This window comes from Thermobia domestica, chromosome 15 (assembly GCF_964235325.1).
Source record: "Thermobia domestica chromosome 15, izTheDome1.hap1.1, whole genome shotgun sequence".
Lineage (NCBI taxonomy): Eukaryota > Metazoa > Arthropoda > Insecta > Zygentoma > Lepismatidae > Thermobia > Thermobia domestica.
This window is the reverse complement of record NC_137468.1, coordinates 20,753,436-20,779,304: the sequence shown is the minus strand read 5'-3', so window position 1 is coordinate 20,779,304 and position 25,869 is coordinate 20,753,436. Positions and strand designations below refer to the sequence as shown.

At 35.8% G+C, this 25,869-nt stretch overlaps 1 long non-coding RNA gene across 1 annotated transcript; it reads right to left on the bottom strand.

Moving 5' to 3' along the window:
• Positions 1-4,622: 4,622 nt before the first annotated feature.
• Positions 4,623-14,720, bottom strand: LOC145671824 (uncharacterized). The gene is made up of 3 exons (XR_014128534.1): positions 14,508-14,720; positions 8,871-9,009; positions 4,623-4,737 (listed from the first exon to the last, which is right to left on the bottom strand). It is a non-coding gene; the product is annotated as an uncharacterized LOC145671824 (long non-coding RNA).
• Positions 14,721-25,869: the final 11,149 nt, after the last annotated feature.

The window sequence follows — 25,869 nt, the reverse complement described above, 5'->3', positions numbered from 1 at the left end:
GTATCACACGTTTTCAATCATCAGTTGTCCATGTCACGGCAGATCTGACTGTTTCGCTGTATAACCGATGTGCTGCGGCTATGTCATGTAATGATAACTCTCGGCGGACTTTGATTATCGACACAGATTGTGACAGGTGCTGCTTCAATTCCTCTGTCACTTGCACCGAAGTACACGACAGATCTAAGTGGCAATCTGCTTTAGTGTTCAGCACGGTCTGTCACTTAGAGTATTCTCCTGACCACTGCTCCGCTTTGCCAATGTGGCATTCTTGTGACTTTTGTAGGTGGTTAACAACTTGAACGTTATCCTTAGTGATACATCCAACACACTGCAACTTTCCTAGTGTTCGCACCACATAATCCAACATCAATAATTTGTAGCCTTCTTTGGAAAACAAAGGGATCGTCGTTTACACTATCACCGTTTATTCAGTCGCTGCACGCTGCTGTTCTACTGCTTCTTACGTAGTACGGAGTTTGTCCTAACATACCACTACCAACATACCAGTTCGGTTGCCACCTCACCTATGTAAACCCAAGTTTCTGATGTGATTGCAACTCCATTTTTTTTTCATTAAAGGATCTGTATACTCTCCTTATTTGTCAAAAAACAATCCAAAAAATGTTATATATTACAGAGTTAAGTTTTCAAAAAGTAAGAAACTTTCCAAAATATCTGGAGAGGGAACAGTAAGATTAAACCATTAAAAGCTCCGATATTAGCAAGAACGAAGAAAAATACATCCAAACATAAATTACTGGATTGAATTTATGTTTGGCGTTCCTTGCAACATTGAGGTTATATGAAACATGAACCTACAGCTTAATGTCGGATCGGAACTATATAAGATTCAGCCGGGAACCGATCCCAGACCTCCGAAGCCAAAAATCGCATACCTAACCATATAGTTACGAGAGCGCTCTATGTTATAAACGAAATTACTGGAGAAACAAACTGGACCAATTTCTCTGCCTTAGTTCATACTTTACTTTTAAGTGTGTTCTAGTGTTAAGAATGTATTTTAGATGAAAGGCGTGTTTTTCTGAAAAGAATATGAGAATGAAATAAAGTTCAATCTTTAGTTCAGAGACTTGCAAAGTAGAGGAAATGAACGATAGAATATAAATTAGCGATAATGTAAGAATTGGTGTTAACAAAAAAGGTGAAATAAGAGTACCTACATAAACCCACGGATACTATATTCTCTATCGTACGGTTATATCTTTGAGCGAAAGGAGAGGGTCACTTGTCAGAGATGAGTGTTGTAGTCTTAAGCACGTGTTTCAGTCTTAAGCAAATGTTTTGATTTACGAGCTTATTTCTCCGCTAAGACTCTGTTTCGAATGTAATACTGTGATTTAGCTTGAACCAAAAAAGTCTACATGTTGGTCTGTTGGTCTGAAGTTTATGCTTTAAAGTAATAGTTAATTCTGAAATGTGCGTTTCGAACTTACATGCATGTGTCTCAAATAGTATTTCTCCTTTAAGTTGTATTGTCTCTAATATATACATCAGGGTAGCCCAAAAAGTATCTATACACTACCGTACTGATCAGCTCATTGCATTTTATATAATTTCTTATTATTATCCATCAAGTAGGCTTAGTTTCTTTATTATTTGTTTCTAAATAAACTTAGTTTGTTTATTATTTGTTTTAATGTGTTTTTACTTACATCTGAAGCTTGGAGGAGCCGAAGCATTAGAATGTTATACTTTATCAATGCAGGGGTGTATACCTACTTTTGGGCCATCCTGCATGTACTAGAGACATATCCACACTGAGAAAAAAAATTGTAGGTGGCATACTTAAAAACGTAGGTTACATTCGTAATTCCTGTAGTTTCTGGACTTAACGTACAACCGTATATAACATCCTGCAGCAAACGTATAGCTGAAAAAGTATGTATTATACGTACTGTCTGCATAAGTGCAATGACGTCATTCGTGTGACGTCATCTGCAGTAACAAGTATATACGGAGGTGATATCTAGCTTTGTGACGTCAGGGTCGTATGTAGCATGTGGGTTAATAATGACGACATACACTGACTATCAGGACGGAGCATGATTTCAAGAAGTATGCAATATACGTTCTGTACGTATGTTTCTTGCGTTCAACCCCGAGACAGCATCTATATTGTACTTGTGCCCCATACGTACGACTAGATACAGTATACGTATTGTACGTATGTATTATACAAATTTTCCTTATGTCGCACACAGCTTGTCCAGATACAGCATACAGAATATCCGTATGCACCATACAGAGTGTATATATGTAGCTTACAGACTGTCTGCATGCAGCATATAGATTATACGTATGTCGCGTACAGGTTGTCCATATGTAATGTATAGATTGGATGTATATAGCTAATAGGTTGTCCATATGAAATATACAGATTTTACCTGTATCGAATACGTATTGCCTTCTTGTAATGTATGGATCGGACATATGCAGGATCTAGAGTGTACGTATAGTGCACCATTATTAAAGTGCTGCAACATACTGCAAAGTGCATGATACATTCTTACTGTAATGTTGTCAAATATTGTTTTACTTTGTATGAAAACAAAAATAGCTTAAAATATGGTTGATCTCCTTTGTGCCAATAATAATAAAATTAACAATACTACACTTTTCAAATCTTAGTTTGGAGCAGTGAAACTGTCCAAAGAAATGTATTTACCTGCAGGGTGTCCTATAAGTTTGGGCTTCCTGCTAATTCGTTGGAAAGCTACTGCAAAGTCAAGTGTTGAAAAGTGACAAACGTTAATTTTAAAATTATGGGCACAAAGCAGGGGCGGATCCAGGACGGACTTCTGGGGGGGGGCGGTCGGCGGTAATACTGCTACTTTTAAGAGCTCCAAACTTGTTATGGATGGGTTTATTTATATATAAAATAAGAAAGTTTCCTCTTGTGGGGGGGGGGCGATCGCCCCGATCGCCCCCCTCTGGATCCGCCCCTGGCACAAAGGAGGTTAACCATATATTAAACTATTTTCGTTTCCATACAGAGTAAATCAATATGTGATATATTACTGTAAGAATTTATCATATGGTTTGCAGTTAGTTAGTTGCAGCACCTCAATAATAATGCAAAATGCACAGCCTTATACAATCCTATATTCAAACTCAAACAAGATTTACGTACAATCATTTATTAAGCTGTTATCATCCATTGCTTGTACGATATAAAGATTATTTTACCTCATTCTTTTCCTTAATAGTATCTTCTACTAAAGTGCAGTTGTTACCACAAGAGGCCTGAATAGAATTTTCCAGAAATAACTTCTCTGTACATTTTAATTAACAGGTATTTTTTTTTTAAATGTCGCAATAATTAAAAGTGTGGTGTCAGCCGGAAACACATTCGCTTACAATATTATTCCTACTCAGTACTCGCCATTAAAAATGAAACACCAAGAAGGAGACTGGGTAGATGCGCCAAAGTTCCCAGGCCGATACCTAATAGTAAGTGCAGAATACTCTTAAACGTTCGCTGTATTCGCTGTGTGACAACGTGGTGACAGCGGAGGCGTTGTGCAGCCATCGACTAAACATATTTATTCTTCCCTGCTATAGACATTCTGCAAATTTGGACTTTCCTGGATGCATCCTTCTTAGTGCAACATTTTAAGGAAAGAGCAATTTAACAGTCTCATACATTGCTTAAAGAAAGAGCAATGATTCTCAGAATTACTCGGAAGATATATATACACAATAATTTAAAACGGTTATTTCAAACTTTGCAATTCAAAGCACGAAAAGAACTATAGATAAAGGAACACTGATTTTAGCCAAATAGTAATTAGTAAACTCAATCACACTCAGTACCATTAGTTGCTTGGTGTTATCCGTAAGTCAGAGATCACGGTATCTCATTTCGTGTAAATTTTTGCATTTGTTTAACGCTAAAAATGTATTTTATCGCTAATTGAACCCAGTACCATATATATACCGACAGGACGTACCTTAGTCACAAGGTGACATGAGTGAAACACTAAACTATTCGATTGACACCTGCGGCCTTGTCAACACTAGAGAAAGTTACAAAGTGATTAAGTAAATACGGAACATAGTTCATACAAAGTATAGCGATGTATGAAGTCTCCGTTTCATACGACTTGGATAAAGGATACATCTGAAATAGCAACAAAGAAATATATAATGATTTCTCTGGATAATTTGGATTAGTCCAGAATTCGAACACACACACGCTGGTAAGTCCAACATTTTTTTTTTTTTTTTTTTAACTTCGTTCTTCGGATTCCCAATAAAGTTGACTACTGAAAAGCTGAGTTATAGATTCTGTATTAAAACAACACCTTCGCTAGACATGTTCAGTATACACATTGTCTTACATACAGAACAATACATTAGTTATTAATGCATGTCTGAAATAATAGTGCTTCGTATAGAATTTTACTTCATCCAATCGCAATAGCACAAAGATAAAAAATATTGCTAGGGATAATGTTCTTATTACAGAGAAAAATAATTAAAATGACTTAACATTAACAAATCATTTTCTTTAAACAGAGATAATATTTTATTATAATTTATGGAAGAAAGAAATAATTTGTAGTACAGTATCTTTATTAGGGTTATATATCCGTACAAAATAATGTAAGTACAACTGAGTCTGTCTTCAGAAAGGGCGTACTTTTAGCCACAACCTACACTGCTTCTTTTGACTGTCTTTCAAGCAGAATTCTGGTTTGATGCACGAAATACCTGCAACAAAAATCAGAAAATATTTAAAATGTTATATTCAGTGTGCTTAATTTGGTTGTACTTAACAATACAAAGTATCTTAACATTTTTGAGATTAAATGGACAAAATATGTTCGGTCAGGTATGGACTTTTGGGTTGCACGTAGAAAAACTATGAAGTGTTTATTGATGCTGAACAACAACTCAAAATGTATTACCATTCAAAAGTAAGTGGGTACCTCAATGGTGTTCGGGCTATCATGGGGTACCTAATGTCTGTATTTTTTAGATATATGAAAATATATGTCTCTAAAATGTAAGGAACTGACATCTGTTTACCGAAAACCTCAACTCGGTAAGCCTTATGGATATCGAGATATGGGAAAATAAAGAGCGACACTACAGAACTGTGGAGTTTGCGTACTAGATGGTGCAGTTTCGGAAACGTAATTACGAGGGCTTACAACAACCTCAAAAGTAGTTTCAATTAAATACACTAAACACACGCCCTGATGGGGGTTTTCGGGTACCATGATATTCCCAGAACTCTCATTTCTAAATATTCTAAAATATGTCTTAATAACGTTTTAAAGAACGTTAGAGGTGTGTGTTTACCGAAACCGCAAGTCGGTACGCCTAACAGTTACCGAAATATGGTGAAATAAAAAGCGACACCATAGGTACGTGGAGCTTGCATATTAGAGAGTACAATTTAGAAAATTAATTAAAATATGACTATCAAGATATTGTCAAATAAAGGGAGGATCCATATAGTTATGGGGTTTTCGTGTTAGGTGGTAAAATTTCCGAAACCGGTCATGTAAAGTTAATAAGCATCAGTAGCAATTTCATCTTAAAATAATTAGGTATTTCCATGGAGTTTAAGAACATCATGGGGTCTACCAAGATTAAATTTTAAAAGTTTTGTAAAATATATTTTGACATTTGTAAAGAGTATTAGAAATATGTATTTACCTAAAAGTTCCAGCTAGTACATCTAGCAGCTAGAGAGACACCATACAATAAAAGCGTATTAGATCTTGAAATTTCAGAAAACAATTATTGATCCTAACAAAAGTTAAATAAGATGGTACTTATATGGGTTAAGTGAGAACCTCAGACTCGTCAGTACAATTTCGATCGAAAGATTAATTCAGCTCTAAATTTTCTTTGGACAATTCCAAGCGTTCATCGGGCTCTGAAATAAAGTGAACATTTTTTGTCAATATCTAATATAGCAAGCGAGATATAAGGAATTATGTATTTTATGACGTCGTAAAAATAGAGACCCACATGGATTTGTACTTTTGAGTATTTGCTGTAAGAAGAAGAAATTTCAGAAAACAACCGTATATACCTTAATAGACAATTAAATGGGCGGGGGCACAGTGGCTTAGTGGTAGAGTGCTTACCTCTGGTGTATTGGGTTCTTGGTTCGATCCACGGCCAAGTCAGTTTGTAGTGGACATCGTATTCGTGGGTTTTCTCGGGGTACTCTCCTCCCACCTTTGCATTCCATCAATTCTGTCAACAACATTCACTTGCTTTAATCATAATCTCCCTGAGACTAAAATGCATAATCGTGGGTCGCTACACTGAAATATTTCCTTTTATTTAATTTTAAAATTAAATAGGGAGTTAAGTATGATCGTATCTCTACGGGTTAAGTGAATACTCCAATAGTTTCTGCAAAAAAAAAGATTAGTTAAACACCCTACCACTAAGCCACTGTGTCCCCGCCCATTGAATTGTCTATTAAGGTATATACAGTAGTTTTCTGATTTTTTTTTTCTTATAGGAAAGACCCAAAAGTACAAATATATAAAGATCTCTATTTTTACGCCATAAAATATATAATTCCTTTTATCTTGGTTACTATCTTAGATATTGACAGCGAATTTTCATTCTTTTGTACAGCTCGATGAACCATTGGAATTGCCTGAAGAAAACCTAGGACTGAACTAATCTTTCGATCGAAATTGTACTGAGGTACTGATTTAACCCATAGAAGTACCATCTTATTTAATTTTGTTGCGACCAATAATTGTTTCCGAAATTTCAAGCTTTTATTTCACAGTGTTTCTCCAGATGTTAGATGTACTAGCTGGAAGTTTTGGGTAAATACATATTTCAAATACTGTTTACAAATGTCAGATTATATTTTCAAAAGCTTTTAAAATTTAATTTTGGTAGACTCCATGATGTTCTAACACCCCATGAAGATATCTAATTACTTTAAGATGAAATTGCTACTGGTGTTTATTAACTTTCCATGACCGATTTCGGAAATTTTAGCATCTAACACGAAAACCCCTTAACTGTGTTGGTCCTCCCTTTATTTGACAACATCTTGATAGCCGTTAGTCATATTTTAATTCAATTTCCGAATTGTAGCGTCAAGTATGCAAGCCCCACATACCTATAGTTTATTCCCCCCCCCTAAAAAAAATCAGTTCTTTACATTTTAGAGACATGTATTTCCATATATCTAAAATGCAGAAATTAGGTACCGCATTGGAACCCCATTGGAGTACTCACTTACTTTTGCATAGCAAGGTAAAAACGCCAGTGGTTCTCACTTTAAGTTTGAAAACATACTATTTTGTCTCTTCTCTGAGCATCGTGACTCTGTCGGAGCTGTACCATAGTTGGAAAGACTCACTGATCCTTCCTATAGTGACCATGTAGTCAGAATTCAAAAAGGAGTAGCCCTTGAAGGAAAAACAATATTTTAAAATCCTTGCACCAGTAGTCGTCACCTTAAAATCAAAATGTTCCAGTAGTAGTCAGGATTTTCTACCAGTGTTCATCACTCAAATAACTTGACAATTTATTCAAAAACGCACTGTGTATCAGTTTAGGGTTGAGAATACAATATAAAGTAGTAAGCTTAATAACTTTGCATCACTTTTAGCACTCAAAAAAGAAAATAAAAACGTTTTTACATACTTTTTAAAGCAATTTCAGAAAGAAAAATGTTTACTGAATTCAAAAGTTAACTGTATATCACTTCCACGTTAAGAGTACAATATTAAATACTATGTTTAATAACTATACGTCACTTTAAACTCTCGAGAATGAACATAAACAATTGTACATACATTTTAAAAACAATCTGAGAAACAAAATAAGTTAACTGAATTCAAACTTTAATTATACATCACCTTAAGCTTAAGAATACACTATAAAATGCTGAGATTAATAAAAAATGAAATCTTTAAGTTTAACGTCCCACGGTTATGCCGGTTAGGATAAGGAGACGGTGATAATGAGAAATGAGTGAAATGGTGGAATGAACAAAGTGGGAGGAAACGGGAGAACCCCGAGAAAACCCACGAGCAAGGTGTTTGTCCACCACAAAGTCCACACGGCGCGAGTTGGGATCGAACCAGGGACCCCAAGCACCGGAGGTGAACGCTCTACCACTGAGCCACCGCCCCCCTGAGATTAATAACAATGCATTACTGAAGAATGAAAACAAAAATGTTTTAGCTACCTATATTGTATTTACATGTTATTTCTCATTAACATTTTTTTTTTTTTTTTGATAACTCATGATCAAGTCTAGGGATGCGCAAGAGAAAAGATTTGAGGTTGTCTCCTCTCGAAAAGGTGCCGCGAAAGTTGTCTCGTCTCGAAAACTGGATCCGTTTCTATTGGAAAAGCTCTACCTTGCCTCGAATTTCGTAACAAAAATTGTCTCGTCTTGTCTCGTGCGCATCCCTAATCAGGTCCATAGCCAAAAACTTCATTTCGGAGGGTGCTCGATAGGGCTTTGGGATATCCGAATTTAGATATAGATAATCGATGTCGACAAACTATCGAAACTTGTTCGAAATATCGAAAAATACAGCAATATCGAAATATAAACAATATCAAAAATCGAAAATATAGAAATATGAAAGAGATCAAAAATATGGATATATCGAACAAAAATGGATATATGATCTTGGAATACGATTTGGTGGAATAATGAGGGAGAAAAATAATCATTGATTAAATATTAAATTGAAAATAAATAAGAGCCTGACGCTCAAATACTTATCTATCCGGCACCCATCTTGATCCCCATAAAATATCATGAAGTGCTTCATTGATTCTAAACCCAATAATAGTAATTTAACAATAAACACAATATATAATTTACTACGCACCTTGAAATGTAGAAATTAATGATTGTAATCCCCAGCTTTCCAATAGACCTTTGATTTCTCCAAATGAAGATTCGGATATCTTGTTTCTTCTCAAGCAATAATGGGTTACAATAATCAGTTGCAGTCCAAAGCCAAGTCACTAAGTTAAGCATAAAAATAAAAGAATTCATTAGTTAGATGCATACAAAATCCTACGCATGTAAATCCGAATCTACTTGTATTAAATTGTAAATTTAAACAAACTAAATTATACTACAGTTATAGTGACATCAAACATACATTAAATAAGGTATACAGGGTGTCTCAAAAGTCCCCTGACATAGGGTAACTCTGTTATTATCAGAGTTACAACAGAATGTAGGAGGGAAAAGCATATCCAATTATGATGTTTTCAATCTAAAGTGAAGGAATTTTTAAAATCGGATGACCCGTTTGCGCTGTACACTCTCTATGCGCCCAATGTCAAATGAAAATGCAACGTTGCCATTTACCTGGACCCACAACAGAAGTGAGTGAAGTTACTGTCTTTTACGCTAACATGTCGATGGCCAGCCCCCGTTTCAAACAGTAACTTCATTCACTTATGTCGTGGGTCCAGGTAAATGACAACGTTGCATTTTCATTTAAAATTGGGTGCATAAAGAGTATACAGCACATTCATCTTGTCCGATTTTTTAAAAAAGTGTTCACTTTAGATTGAAAACGTCATATTTCGAGATGTTTTTCCTCTTACATTTTGTCGTAACTCTGATAATAACAGAGTTACCCTATGTCAGGGAACGTTTGAGACATCCTGTATACATCATAAGAGGTTCCTTTCTTAATTCTACACGGATGTGGTTTCATTGAATGTGAGGTGGGTGATACACATTAGGCCTTTTGGGAGTACGTCACACGGACGACCGTAATTTTGTGTTCAAAATTTTTATGAACTGGTGGGATATGTGATACATATGGCCACGGGCTAGAATTTTCTCAGTATGTCAAATATGCAATCAGATTTCATGCAGCTTAATTTGGTGAAAAGCTATTGCCAATTGAACGTTACATTTACCTCTTTCTTGCAGATGTTGAACCATGCCGTTAGCACGTGAGGAATGGATCGAAATAATCAAACTGTGGGGCGGGAGGAGTATATGTGCAGTGGTTGCCGATTGCAGAGTCATCCACAATGTGACTCTGTGTCACATGTTTCAGTGTCACAGTAATTAACTAAATTTGAGAAGACGGGCACATTCGTAAACATACATCGTAGCGGTTCAAACTCGCGGAATCTTGTTCCTTCCCCATTTTGAACCGGTACATGAAAATGCCATTTACTCCATGTTTGCCTGCGCCGATTTTGAAAATTCCTTCACTAATCGATTTCTCCCGTTGAGTACTACAAGAACCAGTTAAAATCTCGCGGGCCCTTTATTCTTCCCCATTTTGAACCGGTACATGAAAGTGCGATTTTTTTTCATGCTTGCCTGCGCCGATTTTGAAAATTCCTTCACTAATCGATTCCTCTCGTCGAGTACTACAAGAATCAGTTAAAATCTCGCGGTCCTTTTTTCTTCCCATTTTGAACCGGTACATGAAAATGCAATTTTCTTCATGCTTGCCTGCGCCGATTTTGAAAATTCCTTCACTAGTCGATTTCTCTCGACGAGTACTACAAGAATCAGTTAAAATCTCGCGGGCCCTTTTTTCTTCCCATTTTGAACCGGTACCTGAAAATGCGATTTTCTTCATGTTTGCCTGTGCCGATTTTGAAAATTCTTTCAGTAATCTATTTCTGTCGTCGAGTACTACAAGAATCAGTTAAAATCTCGCGGGCCCTTTTTTCTTCCCCAAGCCAATATTTTTTTGTATATTTTGAATGTATTCAAGTATGGAACAAAAGTATTATATAATTCCCTTAGTAGGCTTCTCAACTTAATATTTTTCAACTTAAATTTTATTTATTTTAATTATTTATTTTCTTGTGACTCAATATTTAATTGCAATCGTTCATTGGGGAGAAGGGTGGCCATTCTCAAATATATAAATATAGTATTCTTAAAATTTATGTGTTGTCGTACTATTAGTTTCTTCCACTAGACCTGGAAATTGCAAAATTAATACCTGGAAAACCTGCAAAATTCAGGGAAATTGAGTTCCATATTTATGTATGAACACTGCTATTTACAATTTTTTTTTTTCGAATAGGGAGAACTGTACGAAAGGATGGTTTGAGAATAGTATAACAGTAGGTTTCTGGGAGTGTTGTTCGAAATGAAATCTTTAAGTTTTACGTCCCACTATTATGCTGGCTAGGCTCAAGATGACGGGGTGTTGTTCGGTGGGGGTCAATGTTGCCAATTTTGGGTAAAGTCGCTAAATAAGGGGAATTCGACCTCAACGATAGCGCAGGGTGACCATAAAATTTTCAGTTAAAAACGGGACAGGTTCTTGCAACACTAGACTTTTAGATCTACCTTTGTTCTTATCAGTGCCTTGATATCAGAGTTCCCCCTCTCTCTCTTCGTTACAGAGCGGGTACTTATGAAAAAGGAAAGACACGTTGAAGTTTGTTTAACACACAACCAACTGCTAAAACCTCTGCTGCCTTTCGAGCAGTACTGCGAACTATAGAGTATTTTTAATATAGGGATTTTCAGTTCAATTTTTGCCGCTTTGTTATTATTAATACTTTTAAAAGGAGTAAAGGTACTGGGTTTGTTATTTACTTCTTTCATTTACATAAAACGGGACGAATACTACTTTTTTCCATCTACTGACGGGACGGCCGCGACACGCCCCTAAAACGGGACTGTCCCGGTCAAAACGGGACGTATGGTCGCCCTACGATAACGACAAAAAAAATCCGATTGGAGACTTTTTTGGGTGATTTTTAAATAACAATTTACCTACTTACACATTTAGCGACTTTTTGCTGCAAACAAAATGTTCATCTGTAGAGAAGCATTATTAGTTCAAAACAGTTTTTACGTTATTTTTTTCTGTTTGTTTGTTTTAATCAGCGCAAGTGATGAAGAGTTTGGAAATACAGCGTACTCACTACTCCACAATCCTGCATTGTTATGTTACCCTTGCCCTCTAACGAAGAATAACTACAAACTTGATGTCCTTTAGTTCGCAGAGTTTCCGTTGAGAGACACACGTAATACATCATTACCGATAGCAACAAGATTAGCTATAGATGCGTGAAAAAAGGCGAAGAAGGTGTTTGTTATATTTGTCCTCTGGGGTCTTTTAATTATTCTGCACTTTTTCTTTTACAAAAAATTGCTTAACGTAAGTACTGTAGTGTTAATTATTTCGGAACTATTTTGACCACAACATGAACAAAAGTACCCGAAACAACCTGAAATGATCCCTGAATTAAAGGATTGGTTGCGCCCTGTTTACAAAGATGTGAATAGAACCAGCGGCGCAAATCTGTCTTCAACATTGGGGGGGGAGGGTAAGACCGTTACCATACTTTTTTTGGCGATGTCCAAAATACTTATGAAGTTGAAAAACAATGTTGTGGAGGATCAGAGTTGTCTTTAGCGTTAGGAGGCTGCAGATTTGAGGCTTATTCTGGGGGACATCTCACGTTCCTTTGTAGCAATCGGACAAAAATCATCAAATTTCTCCCAAAAAACACATTTCAAATCGGATTATTTGGGAGAAGTCCCCCTCAGTTCCAAGATTGGAGGGGACATGTATCCGTCATCCCCCCCCCCGGGATTTGCGCCAGTGAGTAGAACATATTGTTTAGTTTACATCTACAACTTTTACAATGCTTATAGACAATGAATTTCTCGATTATTTCTTATAGCGACTTTTCACCCAAAATTGGAGTCGTCACCTCTCGTTTCGCAAACTTATTGCCAACATTTTAGAAACTGGTTGCGGGGAGAGCTACAATGGATGATTCAAGTTATTTCGTCGCTTCCGCTGTGAACCTAAGTACAAGATTCCAAAAGTCACATTTTTTTGGTTCCAAACAATATGTCTGCTGGGTGAAAGCATAGACTGGAATGTGTTGCCTTTCCTACCTTAACTTTAATCCCATGGTAGCTCCTTTCCCAAAGTTAAAAAAATGCAATTCTTCCTTTCTTAATAGTACTTATGACCATGGGCGGCGATTAGGGGTGGCAAAGGGGGGCAGTTGCCCCCCCACTTTTCTCAAATGACCTATTAATGTATATAGTTTCAACCAGGGAAGTTTGTATATTAACATTGATATACAAATATTCAGATCATGTCTTGCCCCCCCACTTTTAACGTCCAATCGCCGCCACTGCTTATGACCCAAAGTATTACGTAAGCATTGTATGTTACTTATGTAGCTCACAGAGCCGCAGCTATGGGCAAGCAAGCAAAGCACGTGTCCCGGGCGCGTGGTTGGAGGGGCGCCTAAAAGAGAGGTTATATATTAGTACTTTTCCTGGCGGTATTTAATACTTTTCATCAGAGTGCGAAATCATGAAATCAAAGTGAGAGGAAAAAATGAAATGAAATCTTTGAGTTTTACGTCCCACGGTTATGCCGGTTAGGCTAAAGGAGACGGTGATTATGAGAAATGAATGAAATGGTGGAATGAAGTAAGTGGGAGGAAATGGGAGAACCCCGAGAAAACCCACGCACACGGTGTTTGTCCACCACAAGGTTCACTTGGCGGGGCTAGGATCGAATCCGTGACCCCAAGCACCAGAGGTGAACGCTCTACCACTGAGCCACCGCGGCCCTAAAAGTGAGAGGAGACTGGAGGAGTGAAGAGAGAGAGAGAGAGACAGAGAGAGAGAGAGAGAGAGAAGAAAACGCTCGCACTTTTACACTTCAAAGTAAATTAAGTCATTTATTTTTTCTGTCCCCCTCCTCCCCCTCCCCTAAGTTCTACTGTCAAAGTAAATAGCTAAAAACACTCCCAGGCCAGAAGCGCATCTACGTTGGAAATTTGATCGAGATCGGTCGGTCGGTGCAAGAGATTAAGAAAAAATGAAATGAAACCTTTGAGTTTTACGTCCCACAGTTATGCCAGTTAGGCTAAGGGAGACGCTGATGATGAGCAATGAATTAAATGGTGGAATGAAGTAAGTGGGAGGAAATGGGAGAACCCCGAGAAAACCCACGCACACGGTGTTTGTCCACCACAAGGTTCACTTGGCGGGGCTAGGATCGAATCCGGGACCCCAAGCACCAGAGGTGAACGCTCTACCACTGAGGCACCGCGGCCCCCGGCCGGGAATCGAACCCGGGTGTCCCACGCCAAAGGCGTGTTCATTAACCACTTAGCCACGAAAGAGCTCATCTGTGAGGCAGTGTAAACCCCCCAAAAAAGAAAGAAAATAAACGCACACTGGATGTTTGCGCAACTGAGGATCAAAACATTCTCAATGGAGTATGAGAAATAGTAAACGTCAATCAATGTGTTCTTTTGCTTATTCATTACTTCGTTAATACTTAATTCCTTCTAGAAATAGTGAAACAATACTATGAAGAAACACTAATTAAACTAATAACAATTACGTTGTATTTCTTACCATACCGTTTTTACCACCCATAGAATTTCAATCTAGCACTATACTGCATTATCACGCCGTAACGAAAGCTGAAATTCAAAGACATGGCACTCGTTAACTGTTGAAGCTGTGTTGTAGCTACCTGTATATCACGCGGCCTTCGTTGGTACTCCTCAACATAAATACGTCACAGCCCAAAGCCAGGAAACATCACAAACAGAAGACAGGGGCACAAGCAGTGCCTGACACTTCACGAACTCAAACCCACCAAGACTCAACTCAACATGACCTTCAATTACGTTCTAGAAACCAAACCAGTGCTAAGGCACAAACTCACCAACTTCCTATATGAAAACACAAGAAAAAAATCTAACGTTTTGGTTCCAAAGTGATGACATAACAATAATACTAAAAAGGTTTTAATTTTCAGTAACCCAAACATTAATTAACTAGGGAACATAACAAAGCAAAAATAAATAAATAAAAATAAATTAAATTAAAAAATAAAAACCTGACAAGTAAGCTCTCCCTGACTACTTTTTTTTTTAAATTTCAGTGAGGCTGTAAAATATGTCAATATCTTCGTTATATATATATATATATATATATATATATATATATATATATATATATATATATATATATAACATTGTAAACAAGTTCTTTAAACAAAAGAAAGCTCTGAGAGCGCTTACCTCTGACGCGGTAGGTCCCTGGTTCGATTCCTGCTCCCGACAAATAGGCTTTTGGTGAACACTGTAGTTGTGGTTATTCTTAAGACTTTCCAGTTTCCTTACATTTTCTTGATTCCACCATTATCATGTATCTCATCGTCACCTTCTCTCTTACATTGATGTACAATCATGGGGCGTTAAACTAAAAGAAAAAAAAATCTTGCAAATATCCTAGTAAAAATGAGTTTTCTAAACTACACTAGTGGCCCCGCGTAGCGTATTCGCTAACGCTCTCGCCTTCGGTGCGAACGGTCCCGGGTTCGATCCCGGTGGGGGAACTCGGTCGAAAAAGTATCAAAAGATTTTAAGTCCAGCCATCCTGAATGAGGTTTCCTTGGCTTTTCCTCATTCACAGCAGGCAAATGCCGGAGTGGTACCTAACATATAGGTCCCAAGCCGTTTTCTCCCTTCCGAAATCCAAAAATGAAAATGAAATCTTTGAGTTTTACGTCCCACGGTTATGCCGATTAGGCTAAAGGAGACGGTGATGATGAGTAATGTATGAAATGGTGGAATGAAGAAAGTGGGAGGAAACGGGAGAACCCCGAGAAAACCCACGCACACGGTGTTTGTCCACCACAAAGTTCACTTGGCGGGAGCTGGGATCGAACCCGGGACCCCAAGCACCAGAGGTGAACGCTCTACCACTGAGCCACCGCGGCCCCATTTTTCCCCAATCCATTCTTCCCTTCCTTTCCCCGGATAGTGTGATCACCGAGGGAAGTCATCCCTCATATGCGACGGGCTAACAAGGCCATTGATGCCGAAAGCCCAGAAATCTAAATCCTAAATCTTCACTACACAAGGGAATTTTCGCGCTGAAAACGGTTTATTAGCAATTATGTTAAGCAGCCCTGTAGTAAATCTGCACCAAGTAATAAATCGTCACATATAAAACGGAATGAATAAACACATAACATTCATTTTGCTACCTTGAAATGTAAAATGTTTCAAAACATTAATATTCAAAGATTTCTCAAAATTCAGATTCACCCATTCCATTGTCCTCAATCATTAACGAGTTTTACAATAGTAAGAATTGTATTCGTAAACTACATTACTTACTTAGTACTATATTAAAGCAAGTTACACTAAAAGAATATATAATTAATGGAATATTTAACTAAAGTAATAGTTAACTAGTGTACTTACCCAAGCATTTTTCCTTCCTCTCTTCTTTTCCGTTTGTAAACAACCTCGTTTCGCAAGCAAAAGACGGTAGTTCAATGACGTCAGCCATGGCGAAAGAAAGAGGTGTCTATAGGCGGCCTGGATGTCACACACAGATGGACGTATATAACATATAGCTGAAGTATTTAACATACGTATATGTATGTAAAATACAGAAGATTGTTAGAAGTCAGACATCCTGCAGCGACATGATGTAATATCTAAGCGGGTAAAAGGCAGTACCTGTGTAGCATATGGATAAAGTACGCTCCGTACAGATTTCCTTAGTAAACATAACGAATCCTTGTATTTGTACAATATACCGCTGTCCGGATAATGGATTTTTCTCAGTGCATGTTGTATCATTATTATCGTATAATTAGAAAATGAAATGAAATCTTTAAGTTTTACGTCCCACGCTTATGCCGGTTAGGCTAAAGGAGACGGTGATGATGAGAGATGAGTGAAATGGTGGAATGAAGAAAGTGGCAGGAAACGGGAGAACCCCGAGAAAACCCACGAGCACGGTGTTTGTCCACCACAAAGTCCACATGGCGCGAGCTGGGATCGAACCAGGGACCCCAAGCACCGGAGTTGAACGCTCTACCACTGAGCCATCGCGCCCCCGTGTAATTAGAGTTACTTTGTTCTGTCTCTATTCGAACATGACAATCTCTAACTGTTGAAAGGAAAAATTAAGTAATGCTGTAGTTACGTTTTACATGTGCGTGCGTACGTACGTATATGTGTGTATTTTTCAGAGAATGATACAATAGGAAGCCTGTCTCTAGAAATGAAAGCAGTTAATAACTTACTTTCTTTTTCTTTTAGAGGTAATGCTAATATTTTTTGTCAATTTCCTGAAAATAGTTGTTGGTCATTCATAGCAAATTTAGTTTAATATAATGAAAGTTAGAAAGAGATTTAGGGAAAGGCGGGGATAACAAAGAGAAGATCTTGTTCTTTTCAATCGTATTCTTTTGTCTGATTTTTTTTTTAATTTACTAGTGATACTAGAGATAAGAATCTATGCTAGTACGATTAGTATGAAAAACAAAAGAAAAACGAAATATATCTTTAAGAAATCACAATCAGTAAAATTGTTCTTTATAGATGTGTTGATTTACTTCTAAACGTAATTTAAGTTTTCCTCAAATGTTCGGCTTTTAACTTTCGAAACAATTACTTGCAAAACCCGAGTAGAAGCAGGGTACCTGGTGTTGTTGTTTCATAACTGGCTAATACTGGATACAAATCTTGAAAACAACTGATCAGACACAGGCTTATCCTGTTTCCTCTTTAGATTGATCAGGGAAACACTGATTTGGTGGTAGAGAAATATATAAGCATTCACCGACATACTAAAAGTATTTTTTTTTCACCTTTCAAAATTTCTAGTATAGAATGACTCATACCACTCATACCAAGAATTTCTAAACAAATATATTTTCTTCAAAACGTAAAAAAAAAACAACAATAATTTGATAATATTCAATATTTAAATGTAACACTTATTATCAAATGTCTAACAAAATAAATAAACACTATATATACATTTGAGGATGGACATCTAGAAGAGTAGCTGACAGTGTTTTGACTTCTTCCATATTCTTAGGACTTTCCAAACACAATGAAAGTTGATCTAGATACCATTAGAATTTAGAATACCATTACTTAAATCAGCCATGTGTAACAGTCAGCTGCTGGGCCGGTCCCGGGCCAATCAATTCCTTTATCCGGAAACTGTATTAATTACATAATCTCTTAATTTGAATTATAATTCTTCCTTAATAACTGATATAGATCTTGAAAATATCCTCAGCTTTGGAACTTTCAGTGTACCATCAACCACTGAGAGACTAGTTCAGAACGTGAAAGTTTAGGTTTCTCACTAAATGACAAATGAATAGATTGTTTTCTACTTTTCTTAGTAAGTAAATATTTGATTGCTGTTACAACAATTGCTGTGAACCTTTAATGTTAGAGTACGATGAAGGACTTTCTCCATTGAATGGCTATTCAGTTATTCTGAAAAAGTTATATACTCTCTCGTACGGCCTTCGATGTCAGTAAATCTACTGCGATTGGCCCACCCTTTCCTAGAACTTGCACATGCCTGACTTAAGTGATATGTCTTGTATTGATATTTGCTTCCCCTATAAAATTAAAATATTAAGCATGCAAATTCAGAGAATGTCTGTTGATAAATCAGTTACATCTACGAGCTTGAACAATTCAGAATTCTGGCCACACGCCTTAAACAGGTACTTCCTAATTTGTTAGGAAAGATCACTAGTCTTTCATCAATACATATTTTAGCATCTGGTCATTACTAATCTAATAACATCTATAGCATTGATGAAATCAGCTATACTATGTCAGGCCACCAACTGTTCCACAAAGATGATCTCACGCTCTTATTACTCTCATAAAAGTTTTCTTTCACAGTCGTCCATGTTTCCTTACATCGAACTGAGAGAGAGGGAAGTTAAACCAGTATTTCGGGATCAATGTGACTATTCTTTTAGGAGAGGAACTTATGGAATTGAAAATCAGGATTAATTGGATTACAGATCTCAGAACTATTCTAGAAACTAAAATACATGTATCATCAATACATGAAGGTGTAGATATTGTCTTGAAGTTTTTGATCTAGGATATGTTGATGGAGTTATTGCGTTTGACATTTTATTGGATTTGGAGATGTTGGTTGGATGGAAAGGTCTGACATTGTGTAGCTTGTTCCGTCAATGTTGTAGATGCGATTAGGTTGGTAATGATCAGATGCTAAGATAAATATTAATGAAAGGTTAACAATCTTTCCTAGCAATCAGAATCTACCTGTTTAAGTCATACGGCCAGAATTGTGAATTTGTTTTCCTTTTCTTTCTCCTCAGTCTCATTGGAAGAATAGCAGATTATTTACAAGTACAATATCATATTCCAACAGTTATAAAAAGAACTATGATTGACTAATTGTTTTATATTTGCACTCTTTGTCAGCAACAAGCCTATATAGAACAAACTTTACAATATAAATTGCGATTTTGCCCGATGTAGAAGTTTCGAGGTTTTCCTATTGGGAATTGAATACACTAGTTCGTGCGTCAAAGACAAACACTCTAGCCACTACAATATGGAGAAGGACTTCATATTTGTGTAGTAAGTTACTTAATTTTTGGTTAAATACTAACTTCTTCTACAAAGAATCTCAATAAATGACACTTGAAGTAATTACTAATGGGGTGATGTTTTTATTGTGATTGAGGTGTTGTATATTTTATGTATGGAGTGTTGTACTTCTTGTATTTGATAGAATTAATCTGGTTTATACATAAAGAAGAAATACTGGATAAAATGGTATTACTTTAAAAAATAAAAATGTTGATGAAGTTATTCCATTTGAGATTTCATTAAATTTAGAGTGGTTGGTTTTATTGTTTATTCAGTTGGTTTCCTCAACGTTATGGATGCAATTAGATGGGTAATGATCAGATGCTTAAATAAGTATCGGTGAACATCCTCTACAGTAATTTAGTAGTTGTATTGTAATTCATGAAAACTGTAGCTTTTACATTGTATGTGATGAAGTTGCATGAATCACAATAACATACGTCTTTGTGGATGCTCTAACACAGTGTTTGAACTTAAGGCCAGCTGTTGAAGAATAAACAAGGCAAACTGGAAAGTTGAATCTGTTGTGTATTGATTCTCGAGTATAGTCACGTCTTCAGCAACAGAATTCTCTCTCTCTCTCTCTCTCTCTCTCTCTCTCTCTCTCTCTCTCTTTCTTTCTCTCTCTCTCTCTCTCTCTCTCTCTCTTTGTGCAGGAAGATCTGGTTAAGGGCGAAGTTAACAATAAGTTAGTAGCTAAATATTTGGTTGACATTGATTCAGAAGTCATTTTCACATGATGTTCGCTTCAGTTGACATAGCACTACTATGTATAAGGTTATTGTATTATACAGAGTTATATTTTCTTTCTTCTTTTACTATAAAAATGAATAAAAAACTAACAATTACTAACGTTTTATCATCTCTTTCTTCAGTTATTTCGAAATCGTTGCCAAATGCCCCGAAAGCGTAAACTTGCCCATTTTATAAAAATCGTTTCCAAAAATAAGCTCTTAATATTTTACTTTTCTTTACGTTGTTAATATTTTACCAACTATTTTATGTTGTATATTGAATTAATACAGGTGAAAATGCAGTCATATTTCCTAAAACATAAACACTCCAGATGTCAATTTTCATACAGTACTGTTTACAGGTACAAAAGATTGCAGTCACCCAGCTTTTGCTCTCTCTCATAATGTGTCTGAGAGGCTATGATATATAATCGAAATTATAATACATTTATTAGCAGTAATACTCGTCTTCGGAACTAGACTATAAAACTTTTCAGTGGCTCACAGTAGTCATGCTGTGTTTTTGTGTATGATCAGACATGCCTTGACATTGATAAACCGATCTTCATAATCCTTTCGTTTGTTTGTTTAAAATAATATATGATTTCGCGGTGATTTCATATAAACTTTATTAGCATCTAATAATAGTCTTCAACAGCTGACTGTTCATATCGTAATTAATTGACTTTATTTTGTACTTGTTCAGGCATAACATCACCATACCTATACCTATTCTGATTATTCTTTTTTCAGTTTCATAAAGTATCTTTTCTCGAAGGTTCCGTCAGTTTTGGTAGTTAGACCATGATTATTCTCAATATATGATAGTGTTAATACCATGTGTATGTTCACGTATAATCATGAAATGCGCTGACCGATTTATGTATACATTTGGTTACGCATGTTTAGTAGGCCGATTCATTTGTTTATAGGAAGTTAATGTCTTACATTTACTTTAGATATTTAACTACTAGAGGTAACGAAAAATTGAAAAAAAAACTTAAAAGGAAAATTACCGCCTTCAGAAACGCAATGAAAAGCAGAAAATGAAAGTTAAAAAAGAACAATATTAAGTGACTTCAAAAGAAACGTTAGAAAGTAGAAAATTATAAAAGTGCTAGAAAGTAGAAAATAATAAAAGTGCTAAAAAGTGGAAAATAATAAAAGATCTAAAAAGTAGAAAATAACAAATGTGCCAAGTAGAAAATAATAAGGGATAAAAATGAAAATAATAAAAGTTCCTAAAAGTAGAAAATAATAAAATTGCTGAAAACCAGGAGGTTTGTGTGAAACGAAACAAACTAATATCTCGTAAATTTACCATTCAAATTAATTTTATATTTGACATTAATTTGTTTGGTTTCACAGTGACTTCCATTTTTTTATATAGATAATAGCAATGAATTATTTTCTGCTTTTAAGTGCTTTCTTATTTTCTGCTTTTAGCGCTTTTATGATTTTCCACTTTTTATAGCTTTCGTTGGATTCGATTAATTTTTAATAGTTTTATAGCAACTTCGCGGTTACTTGATCTGGGTGATTTTACAAATTCTACATAAATTGCTTTCTGAAACGAGTTTCTAGCATGATACTGAAAGCAAAATAAAACTACAAGATGCTAATGCATATCTCAAGGAGAGAAGTAAATTTAAAATCACGCATAAAATAATTATGAATGCATTGTCATTCTCATATAGCTTTTACTCTTTCCCAGATGTCAATGAACTCCCAATTCTTTATAATTCTGAGCAATAAAATTTGTGTTATATATATACATATACATACATTTAAAGTAATATTAGTTTCTCATGGCTCGTCATTAAAAGGAATAGAACCTAGGCATAACAAAGATTCAAACTTTCTAATGGACAGAAATTGAAGGCTACACTAAAACGTAAGTAATCAATTATACTTAACGTGTTATCTTGTACCCGTGTACTTTTAATTTCTGAGCTAATTGAAGACTAACCAAAGAAGCATAACAACTGCCGAGGATGTGTCTAAAGGAAGGGAAAGGAATGCAATCACGATCCGTCTGTGGTGTCCATCAAACATGAATTGTACTTCAAACTTTTTTTCTATTTTCAAACAAATACAAATAAAAATACTGTCCAAGTGCGTTGAAATATGAAGCATTCAGAATACAAGGGAATCAAATCCAATTACCAATGTTGTGATAAATATATATATATATATAAAGTTTGTATGGTGAACATAAGTAGATGGAAAAATGAAGAGTTGTTGACAATATCTGGAGATGGATCTTTTAAGATTTGAAAGGATTTGAGATAGAAGTCTGATAGATAAGTTTTCAAAATTACCAAAGTTAATTTGATTCGTTTAAAGTCCTGTAGGGTCACATATTTTGTATATTCTCCAGTAAAGTAGAAAGAAGCCCCTCGGTTTGTAGTGCATTACTTTTGAAAGCACAAATGCTACTCTGTAGGTTACAAATCAATTACTTACGATATAAATCAAAATCGGAACAATTGGATTGTCAAGGTGGTCAAAAGGGATCTCATTTAAAATATTTAACTGATTTTCATAAACACGTATAAGCTAGTTAAAAAATGAAACGTAAAACTAAGCCCCAAACCTTCAAAGTAATAATAATAATAATAATAATAATAATAATAATAATAATAATAATAATAATAATAACACTTTCTAAGTTTTCAGCTTTGAAGTAAAGTTAGATAGAACCGCATTTACAGAATGCATGACGAAGCGGAAAACAAAGAGCAGAATCAGGGTAGCTTATTTTACCATAATTTTTTTGTTTTCTGAACAATTCTCACAATTAAAGAAACACTTTTAAGGAAGATTGAAATGTTATATCATAATATATTTTTTCCTCATGTCTTTTGTGCTCAATTTCACTATCTTTTACCTTAGTGATTTATTCTGGCACTATAGCGTCATTTCAGATTTTTCAAGGGACGTGGACAAGATTGCTCACCGACGAAAGAGTTTCGCGAATTTTATTAGTATGCAGGACGTTTCAAAACAACACCGACAACGTTTGGAAGGAGTTTCCTGACCTCAAGATAAGACAAAAAATATAGACGAACCTGAGTGCACAAATGCTTTCCTTCGGAATTATAGGCTGTCTAAAACATGAAAAAATGACGTCTAAACGTTCATTGCTGCATTACTATGGGACCCACCGTAGACAGGTCAAGACTTTTCTTAGGAATTAGTATGTGTCCTATCCAAATATTCATGTTTCGGAATCCTGCGGCAATTGCGCAACAATTTTTATAGAGATAGTTGGTTGAGTACTTCAAATTGTATGCCCGTAGCCAAACTCCCTCTATAAAAATTGTTGCGTGAGTACCTTAGGATTCTGAAACATGGATTCTTGGATATTTCACATATCAGTTTCTTAATGAAGTCTTGACCCGACTGCTATAGGTCCCATAGTTTTTGAGCTATAGACCTTTAAAGTTCAATCTGTTTTCGGCAGCCTGTAACTCCGAAAGGAAGCATGTGTGCACCCAGGTTGATCTATACTTTTTGTCTTATTTTGGTGTCAGGAATTAATTGGCAAACGTTGTCGGTAATGTTTTGAAACACCCTGTATTAATATACTTTAAAAAAAGAGAGAAAAGGGTGTTTCTCAAACTCAGGACACAATCACCTTCTCCTCTCCTTAAATGACGCCCTTGCTTTCAGGTAAGAAAGAGTATTCTGCTTAATAAATAGATGTCTTCCATTTCTTCCAAAGAATATTAGGACATTACGAACACGTTCCTGAAGATACGAATTGTAGGTTCTAAATTCTTTTTACGCTAATTTCTCACACAACAAATGTTAAATTAATTTTCGTTCTAATTCCTGTTACTACTTGTTTATTATGTTCTAATGTCGAAGCTTCAGAACTTTTATTTGAGTTTAGTTAGGCAATACCTCACGTTAACATATTCCAATCAAAGATAGCTTTTGTTACTTTGTTAACTTTAATTACGCAACTTGTCGTATAGTAAACATAGAACTACATAAAGTTGTATTCATTCTGTTGTGAGATCTATGAAATCTACTTAAATTATAAAATGATAAAAATTCAATGAATTATGTAAACTCTAGTAAAGACAGCAGAAGGAATTAAAAAAAAAAAATATTTCCACGTGAGGAACAGCCACCCTTACTTACGTTACTCGTTGAGGGGTTTAAAGATTGCCATCAATAACGAACTCGATTGAGATAACCACTCTAGCTATCTACTGTAGGAAACATAATTCAAATAATAGCTTACATGTACGAGATATGAGTTATCTATAAATAATCGTATTTAAAGTCTCTGTTATCCGTTAGTCACTGCCTTAACCTAGATTTTTAAATAATTCATGTTCTCGTCACACGGTAATTTCTATGGATGACAATACTGAAAAACTCTTCCGATTTGTATTTTAGGGTGTTGAATAATATTATCTATTATTATGGTAAGTTACATTTTATTATCTCTTTTCACTTACGAAAAACGGGCTAAAGAAAAATGGTTAGCTTTTGTATCTGTTTTAGTACCCTGTCCCCTTAAGCTCCCACTTGGCCTTTGGCCCGAGAGACAAGGATTTGATGACCAGCATGAGCCCATGTGGTTCGAATTTCACTTTAATCTGTAGGCTCACTTTTCATATAGCCTCACTGCTGGAAAGGAATGCTAAACTGAAATTCAACTAATTAAGCCTTCGGTATATGTTGTAACGAGGGAACGTAGATGAAAGGTTAGAGTTCTAGCTTTTAAACAGAGGTTTCCCGGGTTCAAATCCTACGACCATATATCTAGATTAAAATCTTGGCACGGTTCTTTCCTCAGTCTCATGAGATGAATTTAGGGATAGTGCCTAGAAATTAGTTTCTTACCGACTTTCTCCATTTCCTTCTCAAATTTCACTGCTTATTCTTTCCACTGTAGAGTTAAAGCAGTACCTAGAACTTTCTGAAGAAATAAGTATATAAGTACCGTGAATATTAATAGTAACGTTGATATCTCTCTTGTAGTTGGTAATACTCTTTCCCATGTAAAACATATGCTAGCATAGTTTTAGTTGAAGTCTTGAGGAAGAGGTCTTTGAGTTGCCAATAGAAATAATTGAGAAAATAACTTAATAGTTAGAGAGGTTAATAATAAGGACCCTGATTAGATTTGATTAACAGAGGATAAAATCGAATAAGATGCTTTGGTTTTAACAATGTTCAATCTTCATGAATTTTAGAGCATGGAGTTGTTGTCATGAGTTCCGTCTACAGGATTCGAATTTGGAATTTCCGGTTAAAAAATGAAGTTAACCTTTTTGCCACGTCCATTAAAGTATATAAATTACCAGAAAGTACAGCAAAATTTGGGATAATTTCAATGATGTAACCATATGAAAGAAATAGGATACAATTTATTATAAGTGACAGGGAACTTATTGAAGAGAATGATCAATTCAAGTTATTAGAATACGATTAGCATTTTCGTACGACGAAAATAAAAAAAAAATGGCGAATATTTTGTCAGTTCTTTATAGGAACGGATTCACGACACAAATGATATACGTAACGATGTATCGTGTTCTTCTCTTTTCTCCACCCTTCCTCTCTCCGTGAAAAGTCAATGTGCCTTGATTAGTCCCTCCGACTGGTGGCTCCATGCGCGTTTACTGAAGAGCTTCCCGTTCCTTTTTAAAGATGATTCAGCGACCAACAG